General features: G+C 47.8%; 1 protein-coding gene across 2 annotated transcripts in view; it reads left to right on the plus strand.

Annotated features, from left to right (window-relative positions):
- Positions 1-17,266, plus strand: part of SCRG1 (stimulator of chondrogenesis 1) — a 116,313-nt gene that overhangs the window by 5,896 nt on the left and 93,151 nt on the right. The window contains exon 1 of one of the 2 annotated variants that reach the window (XM_058669982.1): positions 2,740-2,860. The exons of the other annotated variant lie outside the window; for it this stretch is intronic. The gene's annotated coding sequence lies outside the window, so the exon portion shown is untranslated. Of the gene's footprint in view, positions 1-2,739; positions 2,861-17,266 lie in introns of those variants that run through there. 2 annotated transcript variants of the gene reach the window in all.

Genomic DNA, 17,266 nt, shown 5'->3' on the forward strand with positions numbered 1-17,266 from the left:
CACAGCTTGTAGGAAGGGTACCAAGTCCAGGGCTCTCCAGGCCTGGAGCGGTTCTGCTGCCTCGGATGTTCTATGATTTCTGATTCCTGCTCAGAATTCCAGTTGGCTCAAGCCCACGCTCCTCCTACTCAGCACACCTTTCTTTATCCTTGTAAATGGTGTTGGAAGTATTTTCAGTTTCTAGATGGACTACAGCCATGATTGTGTGTGTGTGTACAAGTGCATATGCATGTACGCATGTGTACTTGGGGGGGGCGGGAGTGTGTCTCCAAGTACCCACGCCCGCCTTTAATATCAAAACTTTCTCTTCTTCCACGTCCGGCTTTTACTCACCACTACTATCTTATAATACTGGTCCAGTAATAAAATCAAAAGCTCACTGCTGATTCTCGTTTCCTTCTGTGGACAGACTTTTGCCAGTCCCTCTTAGGGACAGACAGGTTTTAGCCTGAGCAGCTGAGGTTAAGCCACCTTCCTAAAGGGGCTGACTTTCAGATCACCCACTGTGTTCCGATTGATGCCTTGGTAGGACCAAAGGGCATTTTGTGGTTGAAAAGGACCCCAAACCCTCCGCCCCCTACAGCCCTGCAGCTATTCATCAGATTGGAAGCAAAAGGCTCACATAATTCTAATTAATGTGTGCATATGTTGGCCGGCCTCTTGGCCAGTTTTATGGGGTTTCACTGGCAGTGTTTGACTTGGCAGGGTCAGAGTCTGAGGCTAGTGCTGTGATGAGGATTAAGGGTGCTAATGAACATGTGACCACGAGTAGACTTGTCCCCAGTACTCACTACATGGAGGGTCTCTGCGTTTCCAAAAGAGAAGGCTGGTCTAAAAGGAACCAAAGAACTCACTTTGAGAATTCAAAATCTCACCTGCATGTCAGCACAAAATACAACAGGAATACAACTGGAAGGAATTCTTTATCGTTTACCTTTTTAAAAAGTATTATCACTTTACTTAAACTAAAGAGAGAGAGAGAGAGAGAGAGAGAGAGAGAGAGAGAGAGAGAGAGAGAGAGAAAGAGAAAGAGAAAGAGAAAGAGAAAGAATACCTCTCCACTGGGTCACTCTGCAAATATTTATAATGGTCAGGCCTGGACCAGGCAATAGCCAGGAGGCAGAACTCAATCCTGGAGTCTCAAGTGGATAGTAGAGACCAAGTACTCAGTACCTCCTCTGCTGCCTCCTAGTACACATTTAGCAGGAAGCTGGGTCAGAAACAGAGTTGGGACTCCAACTCAGGTACTCCAGTGCGGATCCTGCTGTCCTAAGCAGAGTCTGAACGAGTGCCCCTGTAGAGTGGTGGGTTACTCTCCCCTCTTTTAGCAGCGATTTCCAGGAATCCCTTGTTTAAGAAAGATACAAGCATAAGCAAAGTGGAAGTGGCACCAGAAACATTTTGAGAAAAGTACCAAAAAACAGTGTAGAGGGCTGGGCAGGAAAGGAAGCAGTCAGAGACAGGACAGTCTGGGGCTGGTTAATTCAGCAGTTCTATCTCCAGCGCTTCCTGAAAGTCTCGCTCCAAAACCCCCTTTGGAGGCTGTGCTTCCACAGCACAGGCTTTGTCTCGGTTATTTTTTTTTAAGACAGCCGGAGAAATTCCTGGGAAACAGAATAGTGTTTCTGAAAGGGAAGCAGCTCTCAAGAAAGTGCTCAGGGACAACAGGGTTTGGTGACAACAGGGCCTAGTGCTCGTGCTAGGAGACCCGGGATGGTGGAGGCAGAGGAGGTGACTCGCTGGCGGGGTGCTAGGGTGAGCGCTTAGTCTGAGCGCGCCAAGCCGGGTAGGAGGATTCCTGCGTGGGAATCGCAAGGGAGGGAGATTGCTAGGTCATCGCTATGACCTCGGGAAGAGGAAAGCGCAGGAGGAGCGATTACGCAGCTAAGGAACGGGCTTCTGGCTGTCCTGAGCAGCCGGAACTGCCGCTGCCGGGGCTGTGGGGTACACATTCCAGGGTGGAGAGGAAACGCAAACAGCTCTCGGTTTAGCACAAACATAACTTTAAAGCATAGTGGAGGGGAGCGTGGAAAGGAGGGGATTGAAGAGGAACCAGGGGTCAGTGGGGTCCAGGCTGCAGGTGCCCTGACCACATCAAGTGGCCTCAGAGCCATTTTTCTTAGGCCTTAAAAACGGGGAAAGACCAAAGTTCAAATATGTCGAGGAACCCGAACAACATCTTCCACAAGCCACGCTCCTATAGCTGGCCACGTCCTGCCCTCATTGCTCAGGTTCGAAATCCGAATAAATGGGGCCAGATCCCGGATTACACCCCGGGGACAGAGTTTTAATGTAAATGTAAAATATGCTTGTAATAATCACTTGTGGGCCCTGAAACGCCCCTAGAATCTGTTTAATTATAGGGCAAGGGAGAAGCATTACCAGCTAATTAAATCCAATCCTATTTGTTACTCTCCCTCTGCTGCTGCCGGCTTTAAAATGCAGAATTGCTTTGTAAATGCGCCCGCATATTAATTTTTAATACACACGTGAACCAGAAGGAGAAACAAGGGGGATGCAGTTGGGAGAGAAAAGACGAGGGAACGAGATGTGGGCGCCGGGCCAGGCCAACGGGGCCTGCTGGCTTCCAGCTCGCGCTCGCGCTCGCGGTTCGGCGAGTAGGACCGCTTCTCCCGGGGGCACAGGTTTCCAGTTCCCGCCGCTTCCGGGGGAACGTCTGGCGGCTCCCGGGCGTCTCCTCAGGCAGCGCCGGAGGCGGCAAGCGGGGAAGGCTCCCGCCCCGAGTCCTCGAGCACCCCGCTGCCGCGGCCAAGGCCGGCCCGAAGCCGCCGACCGCCGACGGAAAGGGAGCGGCGCGGGAGGAAGTGAGCTCACTGGGGAAAAGCAAGGAAGAAAGGAGGTAGGCCCTAGGCGCGGAGCCTCGCCCGGCGCTGCACCCGGAGGAGAGGCGGGGGAAGGGCCCGGTGCTCGGAGGTGCGCCCGGCGCGGAAGCTGGGAGGACGCGCGTGAGCTTCCTAGTGGTGTTCGCGGCCTCCAAAGTCCTGGCTTCTCGCCGTCCCCTGTGTGGGACGGACGCACACATAACACCTCTTTCTCCAGCGTCCCTTGTGCTTCACACACACACACACACCTTTCTCCAGTGTCGCTTATGACACACACACCCCTCCCTTTCTCCAGTGTCCCTTGCAAAAGCAGATCTGAAGCTTTGACGTGATAACGCTGAGAGTTCGTTTTTTCAAACCTGGGAGCATCCCCAGCCAGTTGCTCCAGAGAGAGGTCAGGTTAAGGGAAATGTTCTAAAGAAGGGAAACCGCCGCTGTCTGGGGTCCTGTGAGAAAAAGCTAGTGCACGGCTGGCACAATGCAGAGGCGCCCATCCTGGACACAGGTGTTCCCACCTCCGCTCCCTGGGCCACCAGAGCTTTTCTCATTCTGGCTGGTCAGGCCCAGCCGGGGATCCTGAGCCTTGACGTGGTCCCAAGGGCGGTCTCAAGGGTGCAGACACGTCTGGAAGGAGATGACAGCACTGTCCCAAACTCAACCGGGTTGGGAGCAGGCTGTGTGTGCTCCAGTCAGACTTAGGGGGTACCAGTACCCGGGCTTTCTCTGAGGAACTTTCTGGGAATCTCTGGAGGGGGGCGGGGAGAGAAGTCACCAGAACACCAGGGCGAGGCTGGTGGGTGAGGGGGGCGGGGTGAGGGTAGCCGGTGGTCTGGCTCCCTCTGTTGCCTGCAACAAGGGATTGCTGAAGCCCAGAAAGAGGAGAAGTCCGAATCTTTGTGTCTGAGGCGAAAGGTTGTGGTCCGTGAGGAAATGAGGAGAAAGCCTTGTCAGCAGTGCTCGTTGCGCATCTGTTGGTGTAGGTTGTGCGCTCTGGGTCTGGAGTCAATTGGAGAAATTGCCATCCATCCGGGACGTTGGCACTCCACCCCCACTGCCCGCCAAAGCACCCACATACCTCCTGTCCTCCTCCTGTGGGCCCTCCTTGCCTCTCTGTGCACGCCTCCCTCCCTCCCTCCCCTCCCCTACCTTCCCTCACATCCTGGCCCAGGGGCAGGGCCTCCAGGGGGTAGATAGGGCAACAGGAATTCCAGTTCAGCCAGGAGACCTCACTGCCTGCCTTGGAAACTCTCCATTTTCCCACAGTATTTCACATTCATATTACTTTTCACACCCTGTTAGACAGTAATGGCATTGAACCTACTAAACACTTCCATGCAACAAGCCAGCGCTCCAGGACTGCTCCACCTTGTCCTCCTGCTGGTGATGACAAAGAGGGTTGCCCGCTGGTAGGGAGGGATTGTCAGCTTTTTCTATCCTTCTTTCTTCCTGGACTGGGCCTCCAGAGCATGGTAAAGTGGTGCTGTTGGAGGGCCTGGGTTGGAGCTCTCAGGTGTGGAGGAGGCCTTCAGATCAGCATCCTTTAAGTGGGTAGAATGAGAAGATGCAGGGTGGAGTGGGGAGTCAGCTGTGGAGTTTGGCAACTGTAAAATTATTATTATTATTATTTTGCACCTCTGACCTTATTCAAGACATAGGGCTTGGAATTCTCAGTTAACACCACCTTGTGGCCTTCCATTCACGGGCACCAGGCTTGGTGAGCAGCCTTTGGACACTGTGTCTGAGGTCACAGAGAGAGATGCTCTGCTCCCTCCCCCCACCACTGCTGCCCTGCGGCAGCTCCGAGTTCTGGGGCTGCACAGAAAACCTGGAGGGGTGAGGCAGGGATGGATTTAGAGCCTAGCTACAGTGGACTGGACTCTGAATAGCATGCCAACAGCCACTGTCCTTGCCCTCACCTTGGCAGGGGCCTGGTAGACACTGCTGAAGACATCAGAGTCTGTCATTCTCATAGAACTGAACCCAGTAGTCAGGGGCTTCAATCCAAGAAGTTAAGAGCCAGTCCTTCACAACCTCTCAGTCTTTCACCAAGAAAAGTAATGAAATCTGCCATTCCTACCTCCAGGATGTGAGGGAAGGAACTTTTAATGAGTGCCAATTCAGTGCAAGCATTTTATAGGCTGTAAATTGTTTAATCTTCACAAACTGTAGGGAGGGAATTTCTAAACCCTGTGTACTAGCAAAGAAACTTACGTGTGAAGAGCCTGGAGCTGGCCAGGGCCATAGATCTCTGAGTCTTGCACCCTGGGCCAGGTCCTCTGATACCCTGCGTGAGGTAGAGAACTAAACTGCCTTCCAAACAATTCTGACATGGTGTACTCCCAGAGGGTGATCTAGGTGATGGGAAATCCCATTCTAAGGGTTTAAAGATTTAGACAGCATAAGCATCATAAGCTCTGGTCCCTATATACCTACTCCTCTAAAACATCCACGGGAAAGTCAGTTACCAAGATTCAACCAGAGGAGCCAGTGTCTACTGAACATGTATGTCTCAAGTGTCACTACTCAAGCTCACCCACGCAGCAGGGTTTGAGAAATTTCAAACTCAATCATTGGACTTGAGTTTCTGGTAATGCCATTGAAAGACAGCCCAGAGTTACCCGTTCAGCCCAGAGCAGAGGCAACTCAGGCTTAGTGAGGATTAACTTTGTTCCTAATTTCCAAGTGCCACCTTAGCCATTTCTCCAGGAAGTGTGTCTAGGGAGTAAAGGGACCACCCACTCCTAAACTGGGAAGCTAAGTCCTAGAAGCTCCACCTGCTAACCATATCTGTACCTTCTCAGGCCTTTGCCAGGAGCGGCTTCATTGTGTTGGGGACTTGCTTCTCATATATAGAGAGACTGTCTGGGCAAGGCTTACTTACTACACTCCAGAGAAAATGCTTTAGAGCTTATGTTTGAGGGATCTGCCAGAGGAGGAGGGGTGAGACAGAAGAGACAAACACAAGAAGTCAGAAAGGGAAGTGTGTAGAATTGTGGGGAGAAGCAGTTGTGGTTTTGGAGTTAACTGGGGGAGATTCCCTCTGCTCCCCAGTTCCTCTGTAACAAAGACGCAGCTCCTGCAGGGATTGTGTTTTTCCCCCTCCTGATGCTAAGAAAAATTGGGGAAAGGGACCCCATACTTAGCACTTTTGGGTAGACAGGTAAAAAAGGACATGGATTACAGGTGGGCACTAAAGATAAATGATTTAAAAGAGTCCAAAAACCCACACTCATTCTTTTTGCATCATATTCTCCCCTTGGGCATTGGATGATGCTCTAAAGGTAACAGGTGCATTTCCAGAATTTGTGACTGCTCTAAGGCCCCAGTACCGAATTGCCCTGAATACTATTCCAAGTGACCAAATGAATGATTTCTTTTTAAATGGAAGTTTCAACCCCAGGAAGGTAACTGAGTTAACTTTTCAGCCCCTGCAGTGAAAGGAGGGTTACTTGCTTTCCTTCATTACAGTTACATTTACTTAAGCTGGGGAGTGACAGTAAGGACTGAAAATCAGGTTCAAGAAGCAGCACAGCCTGGAGTACGCCTGGCTCTGTGTTTCTACCATCCTCTCCCACACTTTCAGTTTCTACCTGTGGCTGGCAACTAAGAGTCTGGTGATGTGAGGTGGTGGAACTGGCATTAGATTTAGATAGAACCCACCCAGAACTGGCTTACAGCCATCCACCTCAGAGGCAATGACATCTCTTCTTCGTGTGGAAACTCTGGATGGCCAGACTGTAACAGGAGGGATATGAAAAGAACAAGAAACTGGGGGCGGGGGAGGAAGGAGAGAAAAAATAATAGTGCGGTGTGCACTAGATTCCAAGGGCGCTCAGAATTCTGCCTGCTTTTCAAACTACTGTAGATAAGTAGTGCTTGTCTCAGCTTCATGAAGCTGCGGGGCTCCCTAGAGCCCAGATTTTGAGTTTGGGATCTCTGCCACTCTCGGCCTGGAAGCCGCACAGATGCAGGTGGCGAGCGGCTCTCTCCTCTGGCATGCACTTGGAAGCGGCAGTGAGGAGTTGTAGTCGTTGGAGTCCTGCAGTGGCCAGCAGGTAGGTTCCAAGGCCCTCCCTCCCCAACCTCCGCTCCCAGCCCCCCACCGCACTCGGCTACTGAAGGAGCTCTTCGAGCCCGCCGCCCACAAGGGAATCTCTGGGCTCGTCGCCACCCTGGGTGACTTGGGCCAGCAATGATCTTATTACAGTTATTAATGACGAGGGTGATTGCTTAAGCCAAGACTGAAAAGAAATGGATCCAAATGAGAAAAACAGGGCTCGGCGGGAAGGTCTGCAGGCGGGGGATCGCGTCCGCGTCCGGCAGCAGCTTCGTTGGCGTCTGCCAGGTACCGCGGGGAATGGTGCTCCTGGCCCGGCTCTGCGCTCAGGAGTCCGCTGGGGCTGCTGGACTGGGAGGCCCAGGACACAGTGGCTGGAAGACGCTCCGGCTTCTTGCCCACAGCAGGGAGCAAGTCTCTCCTTTGATAAGAGAACACCTTTCCGTAAGCCTGGAGGAGTTGGGAGACAACTTTAGCCTGTAACAGCTCCCCACCCCCAGATCAGAATGATCGCAGGGCGGGTGTTGCAGTTTGGTGGGTCTGGACTAGGGCTTAGCATCTGGCCTAGGTTAGTGATCTCTAGCCAATATCCTGGGCTCCCTGGTTTTCGCACTTACAGATCAGGGGTGGAATGGATATTTGGCTATTTGGATCTGAGAGTTCTGTTCCCAATCCCTGGTGGTGCTTTGTTTTGTGTCTAGGAAGCAAAGACAGCCTAAAATTTGCACCTACCCTGACTACTGCGAGGCCAGGACCCTGGGCTGGGCTTCATTTCTTTTTCTCAGATCCCAGGATCCCCTTCTCAAACTCGGCCCAGATGATTTGGTCTACCTGGTTAAACTCTTGAGTTAATTGGGATTGCCCTTCAGCCAGTTCTATTTCCTTGTGAATGTATATCAGGGAAGCCCACCTTTGACTCTAGGGTAGAGCCCAGGCAGAGACACAAGAGGAGCTTGAGGAGGGATGACCTTGCAGTGCCTGCCAGTCTGCACTTCCTGGCTGGGCAACCCAGAGGTACATCCAGCACAATCTAGGACACAGAGACCTGGGGAAGCTCCACATGCTTCTTTCAGTCCTTGCCCAACTGCGAAGGGTGCAAGGTTATGGGGTGCAGGGCTTGTGAACTGCCTCTTGGGAGCTCTGTAGTGCACTCCAGGCAGCCTTGATTTTTTGTTTACTAAGGAAATGAAATGGTACTGCAGAAAAATTATAGGAAGACAGAATCTTTAAAATTTAAGCAACTTCCATGAGCCTTCTGAAATGATCTAATATTTCCATAGTAGTCAGGCTATAATTATTGAAGATGAAGTTCCAGAAATGGGAATGTTCTGATCAGAGAGCGTTGAGGTAGCAGAAGAGCTTGGAACTAGACCTGGGTCTTGGTGGTGGTTTCATGTGGTTTGGAAAGGACTGGGATCAAACAGATTGTTGGCTGGAAAAGGGAAAGTCCTTATTCCCCATTAAGAAAGAAAAAGACTCATGTATTTATTTTGAAGGACAGAGTTACAGAAGAAGCGAATGAGAGAGAAAGAGAGAGAAAGAGAGAGAGAGAGAGAGAGAGAGAGAGAGAGAGATCTTCTATTCCCTGGTTCACTCCCGAGATGGTCTCAATACCTGGGTGGAAGCCAAGAGCCTGCAGTTTCATCCAGGTCTTCCTTGTGGATGCAGGGTCCCAAACACCTAGACCATCTTCTGTTGCTTTTCCTAGGCAATTAGCAGGGAGCTGGATGGGAAGTGCAGCAGCTCAGTATCCAAAAGCTTGCAAGGGACAGCTTTACCTGTGGTGATTTTTATCTTAAAGACAGACTTCAGGGTCGCTTTGTAGAGCTGGGGAGGCAACAGGTTAATGAGCTTGAGACTGACCTTGTTTTATCTGTGCAGTCCCAGACCTCCACAACTCTGCATTTCTCCAGCACCAATATTCAAGGGAGACCCAGAAAATCGCAGCCTACAGCATTGGAGAGAAAGGAAAAGAGCTAGGCAACAGAGAGGCAGAAACATTCCCTAGGTCATGTGAACTTTATTGCAGATCAGGAAGTTATCTAACAGCTGCCAAAAAACTTCTCACTCCAGTGCTCAGAATGTTGGCTGTTTCTCACACCTCACACCGGGTATGGAGTCTGCTGCCTTTAGGGTTTTTCACATTTCCAATTCCCTTTCAGTTTCGATCTACCCCCCATCTGCCTGGTTGCATTTGGAGATGATTTTCTTTTTTCCATTCCACAGACCATGTGGCTCCCATACTTACCTGGACCTGCAGCTCCCCAACCCCCAACTTCCCTACCTCTCCTCCAACCCCCCACTCGTATAAGGGAAATTCCAAATATTCTCTTGAGGTGGAAAAGCCAGGTTGAGCTGGGGGGGGGGGGGAGTCAGAAAAAGGAAGTCCAAAGTCTAGGCAGACAAACTTGTGTTCCTGTCCAGTGTCTTTCATTTATTCCAGAAAGTTCACGAACCAGAAGTAACCTTAAAAGGTGCCTTCTTTGCTTTCTATCATATGCCTTTCCTGTTTTGAACTGGGTTCATGCTCTGGTCTTTTGTGGCCTCTGAGCACATAGTAGGGACCCAGAATGCAGATTATGGTTGGCAGATAGGATACTGGAAAGGCAATGATTTGAGAATCAATGGAGCAAAAAACGTGAACTTGTGCTGTTCATTTCTGACTCACCAATAAGATTATTTTGGGACAATCCCACCCTACCTGCAACCCAGAGCCCAAACAGCCTGATAATCCCCAGGATAGCCCGCCCACCCCAGCAGCCACATTTAGCACATGTGGGGCATTATTGTCTGTCCTCTACATGACACTGAGCCTTCTCTGACCCTCAGGGGACATACACAAACCCCCAGACAGCCAAGAGCAGACACTGACCCTGCTCTGGAGGGGGAACCCCAAGCCTGGCCTCTGAGCCGGCTCTCCAGGGCCTTTGGGATCCCAGGAGGAATTTCTTTTCTCCCAGGCAGCCAAGGGCAGCTGTTGAAGCACTGAAGCACTGGGACTTGACCACTAGAGGTGACCCTGGTGCTGCCCATCCCAAGGCCACGGACACTTCAGCTCCCTTTTGGTTCTGATCATTCTGATCATTTGTTGTTTTTTTTTTTTAAAAGATTTATTTTTATTTTTATTACAAAGTCAGATATACAGAGAGGAGGAGAGACAGAGAGGAAGATCTTCCGTCTGATGATTCACTCCCCAAGTGAGCGCAATAGCCGGTGCTGTGCCTATCCAAAGCCGGGAACCAGGAAACTCTTCTGGGTCTCCCACACGGGTGCAGGGTCTCAGAGCTTTGGGGCGTCCCTGACTGCTTTCCCAGGCCACAAGCAGGGAGCTGGATGGGAAACAGGGCTGCCGGGATTAGAACCAGCGCCCATATGGGATCCTGGGGCGTTCAAGGTGAGGACTTTAGCCGCTAGGCCATAGCGGCAGGCCCAATCATTTGGTTTTGATATCTGCTCAGGAATAAAGGTAGGAGCAAGCTGGCAACTTCCAGGGGTCCTGTAAGGAAGCTGGGGTACCCTGCTCTTCCCCATGATCTTCCCATACCCTGCCCATGTTGGAGGGTTTCCAGTTTGGGATACCCCTTGTCTGCTGTGAGCTGGTCTAGCTGGCATACCCTGCACCCTCTCCCACCCATCCGTGGGAACCTCCCTGAGAACTAGGGTCTCCAGATCCTTCCTGCCCTTCCTGGTGAAACATCAATAGCCGATTTGATTCCCCCTGTAAAGGTGGCAGATTTTACCTGGGTGCGGATAGAAGCAAAGGGAAGGAGAGTAGGTGACCAATGAATTGCTTTGAATTGACAGAGTAAATTAGTAGGAATTCCTCATTTGTGATTTGTAGTGCCATGTGTAAGGAAATGTCTCCTGCCATTATCACCCCTTCTATCCTGGATTTCCAGCTCAACAGGCCTCTCCTGTATGGAAGCACATAGCTCCAGGGGCACAGTGAGGGCCTTGTGATCCTTGGACATGAGCGTGCATCATCCAACGTGGGCTCCTTTCCGTGACCCAGGCACAATCTGAGGAATTTTTACCAGGCATTTGAAAAAGTGCTTCCAAACTTGTCTCTAAGGTGTTCTATGGCCTGGACAACCTTGGGTCCAAATTGGATCAGGGGATGGGGCTGGAGGGGATGCCACTTCTACTAGCTTGCCTAGGTGCAACCTGGGGAGCTCACCGGTGGCAGAAACTAAGGTGAAGGATGAATTAGACACTTGGAACCAGGCTGCGCATTCTAGCCTCATTGTTTTAGTGTCTGTAGTACTTAGACACAGTTTGAGAAAGAATAATGCCTTTACATTCAGAAAAACATCAAAGACCAAGGGTTCCTCAATATGGAGCACACATGGTAGTCTCTGAAGGCCTTGCCTGCCAAAACATGTTTCTCAGGATTTTTCTCCTTTCTTTTCTTTCGATTCCCCCTACCCCCACCCTGTTTTTTTTTTTTTTTTTCTTCCCTAATGGGAGGGAGCTCAGGCTCAGGTTACCTTGGGCAGCTTATATTCAGGCAAAGCAGTTGGCTGTGGTCAATGAGGCTTTTTAGGAACAGACTATCCCAGGGAGGCACTTTGAAGAAGGACTGGTGATGGGAGATCAGGATGGTCTGTGACTTGCCCAGGACCACAGAACTGGTTGTGGCAGATTGGAGACACTAGACCACTTTCGGCATTATGCAAAAGTACATTTCCTGCTTCTGCTTCCTTGGTGTGTTTAGGACACACTGGTTGAATCTCTTCGCTCTAGCCATGGGACACTTGATGAATATTTAATAACTGAATATTGAAGGAGCTAGGGGAAGGCAATAGCCTGTCAATCCATGCTTTTACCTATTTTAGTCCAAGCAGCATTCACTTGCAAAGCTCTTCGTCCTCATGAACTGCTGTCACTACTTCCCCTGTGGTTTAAAAACACCTCCCCTTTCCTGACTGTTTTTCTAATTACCTGATAGATGAATTGGTTTGTTTCAGGGATTGCTCCAAGTGAAATCTTAGGATTTAGGCATCAGTAAAGTAATCAAATGTCAATTCTGAATTTTCCTGAAAAATAAATGAAACTCAAAAACATTAAGTGACTGGCACAAGGCACACAGAAGGGAAGGAGTTGTGAAGGTGCCCTCTTTCTCATGCGTAGTACACTCTGGGCTCACGTGTCACATGGCCTACAGTGGAAGGACACGCCAGATCAGTTCCTCCCTTTTAGTCTTTTCGATTAAATAGGCTCACATCATCACCTCTGAAAAATGATCTCAGGATATTATTCTTCAACAAATTAACATGCAGAGTTGGTATTAAAGGCAGGGTGAGCTCTTAGGACTCCCATCTAAAAGAAGAACATCCATGCTGTTGCCAGCACATGCGGCTTTTTCTAAGACAATATTGATGGTGATGAGGGAAGGAAGCACACCGCACATGGAGCTCATTAAGCGTGAATCTTATCACATCTTCCAGATTTCTAGTGACATATGTGCATATGAGATGCACAAGGACCAATGGCAAGTTACCTGACCAATCGTTAGAAAACTTGTACTTTAGGCCTTTGCTTGCCATCAGCTGCATAACTTGATCAGTTTCTCCAGATTCATTTCCACCTGTCTCTATCTTTTTTACTCTGGGTGTGTGTATATAAAACACATAAATATGTGTACATATAATTATTTTCAATATGAGTTTTTATTTTTAATCTGGTACATAAATCACACTTTCTGTTTGCATGTTCTCTGATGCTGTATAGTATCAACATTCAATGAATCATGAGCCATGTTGTATGGAAGTAGTAGAGCCAACACTGTTCATTGTTTTTTTCTTCCTTTGTTTCCTTATAATTTGAGAAGCAGTGGCAGACAGAGAGCTCTCATGTGCTGGTTCACTCCCCAAATGCCCTCAAGCGTACAGGAACCTGGAGCTGAGAGCTCATTCTATTTCTCCTGAGAGGATGTCAGGGACCACTTTCCTCTTAGGATCTGCATTGGGAAGAAGCTGGAATTGGGAGCTGGAAGTGAGAGTTCAATACAAGCACTCCAGTGTTGGATGCAGGCTACTTCACCAACATCCTAACCTTAGGCCAAATACCCGCCCCTGTTATTCTTTCTTTTAGGTTCCTGGTATTAAACTTGGAGAATACCTTAGATCTGCTTCAATACCATCCCCTGACAATTGAGTCCAGAAGGGCCCAGAAGCTAATTTCCAAAGATCTCAGAGCTTGAGAGTCCAGGTTGAGTGGCTACTTGGTGACATATGCCTCCAAGAAAGTTACTGAAGCGATAAATCCCAGCAGTTTCCGTGACCAATTTAGTTGAATACAAATCAAATCTTTAGACTACCTCCTATCCTCATGCAAAGCATCCACAGTCCTCACCTGGTTTTCTCATTCATATGGAGAATGCCTGCCTACAATATAATAGCATTAGTTTCAGGAGTGTAAATTTAAAGCAAAATTCAAAGTCACATGGGCAGTATTTTTGTTTGTTTTTAATGTGCTCATTCTACTGTGTGTGTCTTTGAATCTTCAAAGTTCGTTAGGAAAAGGATATGTCTCCACTAATGAATACAGCAGCTGGTCTCATTGATTTTTCAAGTCTTGAACCCAATGTAGGAGAAGGCGAAATTCCTAATAAAACTTAACTGAGGTGAAAATCAAATGAAGTCAATGCTCAGAGTACTATGAGGGAACTTTAAAAAATTCATTGAAATTGGAATTGAATGATATTATTTTAAAGTCAATGTTTTGAAATGTATGAATACCTTTGTCATAGTATGCATTCCATTAACTTTTTGAAAACTTCCCCTATTCAACAGATCATTTGTTCCCCCAAAACTCTCAAAATGTCACTAACTGGGGAAAGGTGGGGGAGTTAGCAAGATTCATTTACCATTAAGAGTAAGTAGAGGGCCCCGGTGCAATGCTATAGCATAGTGGTTACAGTTCTCACCTTGAACTCGCCAGGATCCCATATGGGCACCGGTTGTAATCCCGGCAGCCCCATTTCCCATCCAGCTCCCTGCTTGTGTCCTGGGAAATTAGTCGAGGACGCTCCAAAGCTTTGGTATCCTGTATCCACATGGGAGACCTGGAAGAAACTCCTGACTTCTGATTTCAGATTGGCTCAGCTCCAGCTGTTGCAGCTGCTTGGGGAGTGAACCATTGATCAGAAGATCTTCCTCTCTGTCTCTCCTCCTCTCTGTATATCTGACTTTCCAGTAAAAATAAATAAGTCTTTACAAAGAAAAAAAGAATAAGTAGAAAAGTTCTTGCTTTTTCTTGGCATGAAAAGATGACTTAGGAGACTGTCACACTGAAAAAAATTTTAAATATTTATTTATTTCTTTAGAAAACAGAGAAAAGGGAAGAGAGGGGACTTTTCAATCTACTGGTTCAATCCCCATAGATTCTCAATAGCTAAGTACTGGGCTAGGCTGAAGCCAAGAGCCTAAAACTCAACCCAATTACCCAATTAGGTGGCAGGGACCTAAGTACATGGGCTGTCATCTGCAGTCTTCCCAAGTACATTAGCAAGAAGCTGGATTGGAAGTGCAGCACCTGGGACTTGAACCAGCACATGGATGTGTGATGCACTGTTGTGAGGGAGTGGCTTAACCTGTTCTACCATAGTTGAAAATTAAGTCTAGGGCACTTTCTTCCTCATTTTCACATAGCCCTGGATAATTGTGTATGATGAACAGTTGTGATGCCATGTAGTGAACAGCTGATATCCCTGCACTAAAATATTTTTCCTCTATTACCTTCAGGCTGGGGGACCTGGAAGATTTGGGATAGTATAGGAATTGGCTACGCAGCCATGATAGTCACTCTCAGACTACTTAGGAGCATAGCAGGAATGGAGCTTTGCAGTCAGCCAAGGTAGACATGTAGCCCTCTGCAGTGAAGTCTGAGGGATTATACAAATTGTTCTTTATCATTGCTGTGCAATATCAAAGGAGGATTCCTCTTAAATGCAATCCTCAGTGTCTGTTTCCAGACTTCTCTTTTTTAATGTAATTATTTTTTACTGGAAAAACAGATTTATGGAAAGAAGGAGAGTCAGAGAAAAATATCCCATCTGCTGGTTCACTCCTCAGTGGCTACAATGGCTGGAACTGAGCCAATTTGAAGCCAGCAGCCAGGAGTTTCTCCCAGGTGTCCCATGTGGGTACAGGATCCCAAGGCATTGGGCCATTCTCTGCTGCTTTCCTAGGTCATAAGCAGGGAGCTAGATAGAAAGTGGAGCAACTAGGACACAAACCAGCACCTGTATGGTGTCCTGGCATGTGCAAGGTGCAGATTTAGCCATTGAACCATCACTCCAGGCCCCAACTTGTCCTCTTACATGAAACCCTGTATCTGGGCAATACTTAATCATTATATGTACTGTATGAGATCATTGTGAAGAACAAATAAGATAATCTGGTAAAAGTGCTATACATAGTGCCAGATGCATAGTAACTACTTAATGCCTGTGAGCAAAAATTATTATTATGAAGCACTTTATCATTTTGGTTGGCATTGAGGGCAGAGCTATCTGTAATTCATAGCTCTACTCGGAGTACTGGACCTCAGTATTCAATTCTTTGCTAGGGGAAATATCTACATAGATAGATGTATTTGCATTTTTTAAAGATTTATTTTTATTACAAAGTCAGACATACAGAGAGGAGAGACAGAGAGGAAGATCTTCCGTCCGATGATTCACTCCCCAAGTGGCCGTTCTCCCAGGGGGGTGCAGGGTCCCAAAGCTTTGGGCCGTCCTTGACTGCTTTCCCAGGTCACAGGCAGGGAGCTGAATGGGAAGCCGGGCAGCTGGGGTTAGAACCAGCACCCATATGGGATCCCCGGGCATGCAAGGTGAGGACTTTAACCACTACGCCGTTGCACCAGGCACAGTGTATTTGCATTTTTAAAACTAAACATACTCAACACAATTTATTTCTGGTCTCTGTTGCACATCTACTTTCTGCTCTACTAGTCTCTGCAAATGGCATCACCACCCATCTGGCACTCAAGCAAGTAGCATGGCAGCTGTCACCAGTTCCTCCTAGCAATCATTCACATCTAGCCATCTTTGCTCCGGTTACTCCTTGCCTCACTAATGATGGACACTAAGTTTTGTTTGGATCATTCTATCATTTTCCTTGCTGCCAGCATAGCCTTCAGTTTGTGCTTATAATAACTGGGCTGATCTTTTAACAACTGCAATAACAGTATAATTTCCCTATTTTAATCTTTCACTCACTCCCCCAAGGGTGTCAGGAAAACCCAATTGCTGACTACATATTGCTATTCTTCATCTCCATTCTATGCACTCTTGCTGCGTACACACAGATGCTCTGTTGGACTTCATGGAACACTCGAGCTTCTTTTGTCTCCACGTCTTTGCCCGTATTGTCTTTTGATCTGGTGCATACTTGCCTTCTGAGTCAAACTACAGCCAATTGTCCTTCACAAATCAGTCTGGGTGTCTCCTCCTCTTGGGGACCTTCTCTAATCCTTGGGCTGATCACAGAGAATACACATCATGCAGGTGTAACTTCCCGCTCCTTCGTTAGCTCAGAGTTCTTTGACAGCAGTGGAATGTATGTTTGCTCTTTGTGGTCACTGTGTTTTGGTGCCTGGCACACAGAAGGTGTTCATCACGTGTCTACTGAGTATGAATGACCCAGAGTTAGAATGAATGGCTTTGCCTTTTTTTAAGCCTCAGCTTTCTTATTTTTAAGTGGGATATTCTTGTGAAAATGTCTTTCTGATGTTATGAGAGTTAAATGAAACATAAATACAAGCCTCTGTGAATGTAGTGGCAGTGTACATGAGTCATTATTGCAGTAGAAACAAATGCGTATTTCCCATGCACTGACAGTTTCCTGCCTGCACTTAGAGCATACATATATATACTTTCATGTTTTGTGTTCTTGTTTATTGAAAAACAATTTCCAAGAAACCCTTTAGATTCCATCCTTTTAAAAGCATGCTGAAATATATGGAGAAATAATGACTTTTTGATAGCTAGTCTTGTTTCTAGATAAAGCAGTCTGTGCTTTCTAACATGATGTGTAAATGAACAAAAACTGTAAATTTAGAAGACGCTGAAGGGAAAATTATAATACTGTTTTCACTTGTAGCATTACTGCACCTTCCAACTAAACTGGCAATGTTGAAGGCATTTTCCTGCCATTTCTCATTTTATTTTCCTGTCAGTCACTTAGAGCCGTCATTGAAGGGTGTATTTTCTTCCTCGTGAACGTGAACAAGTCTAGGCACAAAAGGCTTCCTTTACAATATTGAAACAGAGGGTTCAAACCCTGCAATGTGCACTTTCTGCATTTCGTTGTGTCCTCAGCGGTCTCTGTGGAAAGTCTGAGCGGAATGGACGATTAAT

Source organism: Ochotona princeps, chromosome 11 (genome assembly GCF_030435755.1).
Source record: "Ochotona princeps isolate mOchPri1 chromosome 11, mOchPri1.hap1, whole genome shotgun sequence".
NCBI lineage: Eukaryota > Metazoa > Chordata > Mammalia > Lagomorpha > Ochotonidae > Ochotona > Ochotona princeps.